Raw genomic sequence first — 6436 nt, forward strand, 5'->3', positions numbered from 1 at the left:
GCCTATGGATGAACAGGAACCCGATCGATCGAGCCGGTTGGGGCTGGACGAACAGGATCCCGTGGAGGGCTGGATGAACAAGACGACCCCGTGGAGGGCTGGATGAACAGTAGAAGGTGGATGGGTGGATGAATAGTAGCCCGTGGAGGGGTAGTTGAACAGGAGCCCGTGGAGAGGGGTGGTTGAACAGTAGCCAGTGGAGTAGCACACGGTGGAGGCTGGATGAACAGGAGCCCGTGGATGAACATTCGGAGGTGGAGGATGGAGGAGGTCGATGGTGGATGAACAGTAGCCCATGGAGGCTGTAGGAGGTCGACAGTGGAGATGAACAGTATCTCGTGGAGTCCCGTTTTGTGGTACGCCACACCCCTCCCGATGAACAGGACCCCCGTTTCGACCGTAGCGCTGCAACACAAGTCCGTTTCGTCCGTTTTGCGGTACGCCACACCCCTCCCGATCAACAGGACCCCGTTTTGACTGTAGGAGGTCCGGTTCCTTTGTTTTGCGGTATGTCAGACCTCTCCCGATGAACAGGATCCCGTTTCGAACGTGGCCGGTCGAACACAAGGCCGTTTCCTCCATTCCGCGGTACGCTAGGCCTCGTTTCCATCGCCTGTTCCGTCCAAGCCGGTTGGCTCCCACGCGTTCTGTTGCCTCCCGATGAACACGATGCATTCCGTTGCCTCCCCATGAACACGACGCATTCTGTTGCCTCCCCATGTACACGACGACAACGCAGTTTCTCCGTTCCGACCCAGCCATGTAAACGAGCCCTGACTGTACATATGCGCGAGTAGGCGTTCGAGACCCCGCCCATACGTACGTACGTGGTTGTATTTTCTTTCTTGCACCCTGGCCGTTGTACGTACGTGTACATGCTACGCGCGCGCCTCTACTACGACACGTGCGCGCCTCTACTAAGACACATGAGCGCCTCTACATCGACCAGTATGTACATACATGTTCGCGACCAGAATGACAACGCTATGTATGCTTCAACCAGGTGGGTCCCAACTATTAGGCACTTCCTTGCGTGCGAAGATGTAGCTGGTGGGTCCCAGCAGTCAGAGGGGCGCATCGTTTTTTTGCCTGAACGCATTTCCTTGCGTGCGAAGATGTAGCTGGTGGGTCCCAGCAGTCAGGGGGAAACTTTTTTTCGCAAAATACGGTGGCCCATTCGGTGGGTCCCTGCTGTTAGGTGGAGGAATAATTATTTTGCGTGTAATAAGGAGGCACTTCCTTGCGGCCACCGCGGAGCCAGCTGTCAGTCTCTCCATGTACAGTACTCTTCCGATGGAAGTCGTTCCTTGACCACGTTGACCACGCCGCGCCGAGAGCACCAGGGCGATGGGCGACGACGAGGCCTAGGAAGGGGAGGACGTGGATCCGGGGAAGACGCGGCAGCGGAAGCCCGCGCGGAGAGGAGTACGAGGGTTCACTGGTTCGGCTGTGGTGTGAGGCTGCCATCATCGCAGAATAACAGGGGGTGTGGGTGAGTAGAGGGATGGCCTGGCCAGTGGTGGGAGTAGTAGGGGGCGGTGAGGCCTCCGCGGAATCACAGCCGGCCATGGGAGGCAGGAGCATGCGGCACGACCGGCGCTGGTTTGGGCGGCTGGAGCAAGAAGACCAGAGGTTGAAGAAGCACTACGGCCGTTGGGTGGACATCGTACGGTCACTGGAGCTAGAATCATTCATATTGACTAAGTTGACAAAGCCCTCCGTCCCCATCAACTTAGTTGGCCCACAAGTCATCCTCCCACCATGGTGGGTTCCATCTAGCAGGGGGGTATTCATTTTTTTGTGCGTAATAAGGAGGCACTTCCTTGCGTGCGAAGATATAGCTGGTGGGTCTGACCTGTCAGCGGGGGGAACATTTTTTTTGCGAAATACAGAGGCCCTTCTGGTGGGTCCCAGCTGTCAGGTGGAGGAATCATTATTTTGCACGTAATAAGGAGGCATTTCCTTGTGTGCGGCCATGGACCCAGCTGTCAGCCTCTCCACGTACAGTCCACGTCCGATGGATGTCGTTCGTTGACCATGTTGACCAGGCCGCGCCGAGGGCACCATGGCGGTGGACGACGGCGAGGCCTAGGAAGGGAATGACACGAAGCCAGGGAAGACTCGGTAATGGTTTCCCACGCGGTGGGGAGTACGAGGATTTACTGGTCCGGCTGCCATCACCGGAAAATAACAGGAGGTGCGGGTGAGTAGAGGAATGGCCTGTCCAGCAATGAAGTAGAGTGGGGCGGTACGGCCTGTGCAGCAGCACAGCCGGCCACGGAAGGCGGGAGCAGGCAGTCCCACCGGAGCTGGTTTGGGCGGCAAGAGCAAGAAGATCAGATATTGAAGAAGCAGCAGGACCATTGGATTAACATCCAACGGTCACTGCTGCTAGAATCGTTTGTGGACTAAGTTGACAAAGCCAAAGTACACGTCAACCTAGTAGACCCACAAGTCAGCCTCCAAATCTGTCCCAAATAGCATACAGCCCGAAATTTCTAGGCAGATTCAAATTAATTTTAAATCTAAATATACCTTAATTTAAATTCAATGAAATTTTACCCGCACAAAAACAATGAAATTTAAAATATCAAAATCCGAAAGAAAACAGTATTTTGGAACTAATTGCCTGTTTGTTGTATATTTTCATTTTACAGCCCATTTATTATTACTTATAGCCCATTTCTTATTACTTATAGCCCATTTTCTGGGCAAAATGCATCCCTCCTCGTCTTGAAAGATTTCCAGCCCAGCAGGGCGTAGAAAAGCAAGTAGGCCTACGTTGGTTATTCTGCAAAAAACAAAATAGCTGGCTAGCCATTTTCAGAAAGGAAAAACACAAACTGTGCTTGTCATGTGCTAAACATATGAACTAAAAGCCTGGGCTAGACGGGCCACGGGTCCCGCACAACCCAGTTGATACCCTTCTCCGTCCCAAAAAACAAAATTACTACGCGCGCTGCTGGGTCCCTACTGTCATCCTCACCATGTACATTCATCTCCTTATTCCTCTCGGTTGTTGACCATGTTGACAACGCCGGAGGGCGGTGCCACAGCAAGCGAACCAAGGCAGAGGACGATGGTGAGGCCTCGGACGGGAATGAACAGGAGCCCGGGAAGATGTGCAGAGTTTTAGGGTGCGATGTGGCCACGATGCATGCGCGGCAGCACAGCCAGCCGTGGGAGGTGGGAGCAGGAGGTCCCGCCGGCGCTGGTTTGGCTTTGGCAGCTTGAGGAAGAAGAGATTGAATAAACACGACAGACGTTGAATGTCAATCCAACGGTCAAGGTTGGCACAATCGTTTGTTGACTAAGCCGACACCAAGTAGAATACTTTTTTATATATAGGAAGAAAGAAAAACTGGGCTCGTTGGCCTGATAACATTCTCGAAACTGCGACCGTTCGATCTTGTGTCGCAACTAAAACTGCGAGGAAAATGCGTTCGTCTGCCATCCTCCTCCCAGGGAACGTTCGCCACATAAGTGACTAGCACCCTTGGTTTTCAACCGAGAGGTCTTGGGTTCGAGTCCCAAGAACTCTCAATTTTGTCCTCCTTCCTTCCCTGCAAAACAAAGGGAAAGAAAATCAAAGACTTGGGAAGGCGTACAGAACAAGCTAGTGTACCAGTAAAGAGATGTTGCCGAGTTTTAGAAAAAAGAGAGACATGCTCCTGTAGCTGGTTCGAATCCAAACCTAGAATGTATATGGTGCTATGCTACTTTGCAAGTAATGAAACTGACATATCCAACGTTCGATTCTCCTCTTCTCTACTTACTCTGCCTAGCATCAGAAGCTCTGGCCGCAGCAACCATGTCCGCTGGCTGCTCATCCACCTGCTCTTCAGCAGGCAACAACCAGATATGCACCAAGTCGCCACCTGTACCATCGCTTGTGGGTCTCATCACACCCCCGCCGGCACGCGCACCGCAGCCGATTTCTCATCGCAACCCGCTGCCGTTGGTGCGGTGCCACTGCTACAAATCACGCAGAGTCATCCGTCGCGTCTCAACCACAATCCTCAACCTTGGCCGAGTCTTCTACAAATGCTTGAATCATGGGGTAATAATATGTTTAAGTGTTGTTCTGATACTTTCAGTTGTTGATTTTTTTAATAGTTTGGTTGTTGATCTTCCAATTTGATTCGTGCAGAAAAAGGGAAGATTCGTGTGATTTGTATTTCTGGGAAGTTGCTGATGTGGGGGAATGCAACTATGCTGATTATTTGGTTAGCCGAGGAATCCCAATACCAGCAGGTTGGGGTGTTGGACAAGTAACTGAAGGAACAACAGAAGAGGAAGATGCAGAGCAGAAGGTTAAAGATGAAGTTCCTCTGATCATGGCCAAGCAAGAGCTGCTGAACGGCCTTGACGGCAATGAGGAGATGAAAGAGCTTGTGAAGATAATGGGAAAAATTGATGTGCTCTGTAGGATGATTGTCTCTTTATTTGCAGTGTATGTAGCACTCGTGATGTGTTCAGTGGCTACGACATGAGCACTTTGTTGAAACTAGTAATGAATGAAACCTGTGTAGCAGGCTGGGCGTAGTGTTGTGAACATCTAATGATTTCTATTAACGGAAATCAGGGGGTATCCCCTTTTGCTCATAAATAAATAAATAGCAGAGGCCCTGTCGGGTCAGCTTTGTTCTCATTCGAAGACGTCGAGCAAATTGCAGTCCAACAACAAACTATGTCATCAAATTCAAGTTTCACAGCCAAATATGAGTACAACTAAACAACAAGGTCATCATGTTTTAGTTGTCATACAATCACCAAACACAAATCAGCATACATAACAAGTGATGTTCTCACAGCAAAATACTAAACAACATGTTCATCAGGTTTCAGTTGTCATAGCAAACACAATTTCACATAGTAGATAAAAAACGTATTCTGATAGGCAAATACGACAAAAGCAATGAATCATCATCCGCAGCAGCAGGGTCAACATCTTGGCCATGTGTATCAGTCTAAATCGTAATTCCCCATGGTGTCATCTTCTTCTTCGTCCTCAACGTCCTCGAACGTTGGCTTCTTCTTGATCAACTCTTGTATGTCCACAGCACGACAGACAATCTTTTCACCGGCGTCATTGACGTGATGGTTCTCAAAGATATTAGGAACATTTGTGTTATCTTGTACATCAGGAGCAGTGTAAGCATCTTCTTGTTGTGCAACTTCATTAAACGAATTCCTCTGCTCAAACCTTTGCAATACTCTCCAGTCATCGGTACGTGCAAATGTGTCTTCCAAGAAAAATATCTGTGTTGCTTGATTTGCCAAAATAAAAGGCTCGTTGGTCTGGTACGCCGCCTTGACATTGATGGATTTGAAATAATCATCAGCTGTGGGTTTTGCAATCCTAGAAAATAGGTTATACCAACGACAGCACAACAGAACCACACACCGATGATCCTCGAAACTGGAGATATACTGCAACTGAACAATGTCTGTTATGTTAGCATACATTTCAGTTGTCTCTTTGTCATACGTATCCGTGCTCATGATGGCACTGTTTTGTGTCTTCCTTCGTTCGTCTCGTGCAAGGGTGTTGTAGCGCACATCTCCAACAACACAAGATTCATAATGTCTTACCCGAGTATCAGGACCCATTGCTAGTGAGTAAAGGCCATCATCAACTGCTTGCCCATCCTCCCGCATCTTCTTAACCTATGGTTAGAAAATAGACAAGCTGATCATCTTATGTACTCAATATATTAAAAAAATGACAGTGCAATTCAAAAGCTTACATGGCTCTTGAACCATTTCACAAATCCTGCCATAACCAGTTTGTCAATGTTTCTTGGATTTTGCGGCAGTAACTCCTTTTTGTAGATGCTTCACAACATAGTGATCGTGTCAAACATCTAAATATATAAGAATGTGCTGCAAGTTTAGTAGATTACGATGTATAAGCTGCAGTACTGCACTTACTTGATATAAGGTAGTATCTCAGGACAGTTATTCAACACATACCAAACCATTTTGTCCAAATCTTTAGGTTTGTCCTCTTGTCGACTCTTCCCTGTAACTCGAACAGAATAATCGAAAACATTAAGCCCGGGATTGTCTTCACCCACCTCTTTGCTAAGCTGATCAGCTGTTTCAATGTATTTTGAGCAGAATGTCAATGCTTCTGTAGCAATGTAGGCCTCTGCAATGGAACCCTCGGGTCTAGCTCTGTTCCTAACATAGCCCTTGAAAGTGCCTAGCCGCCTTTCAATAGGGTACATCCAGCCATACTGTATTGGATCTCTAAGTAGTGCCTCGTCAGGTAGATGAACAGCCAAATGCACCATCATCAAAGAAGGCTGGAGGATATATCTTCTCAAGGTCGCGTAGGATAGTTGGTATCTTGTCTCTAAGACGCTCCAAAGCATCTATCCTAATATTTCTACTGCAGAGTTCCCTGAAGAATTGTCCCAACTCTGCAACT

The sequence above is a fragment of the Triticum dicoccoides genome, chromosome 3B (genome assembly GCF_002162155.2).
Source record: "Triticum dicoccoides isolate Atlit2015 ecotype Zavitan chromosome 3B, WEW_v2.0, whole genome shotgun sequence".
NCBI classification, from domain to species: Eukaryota; Viridiplantae; Streptophyta; class Magnoliopsida; order Poales; family Poaceae; genus Triticum; species Triticum dicoccoides.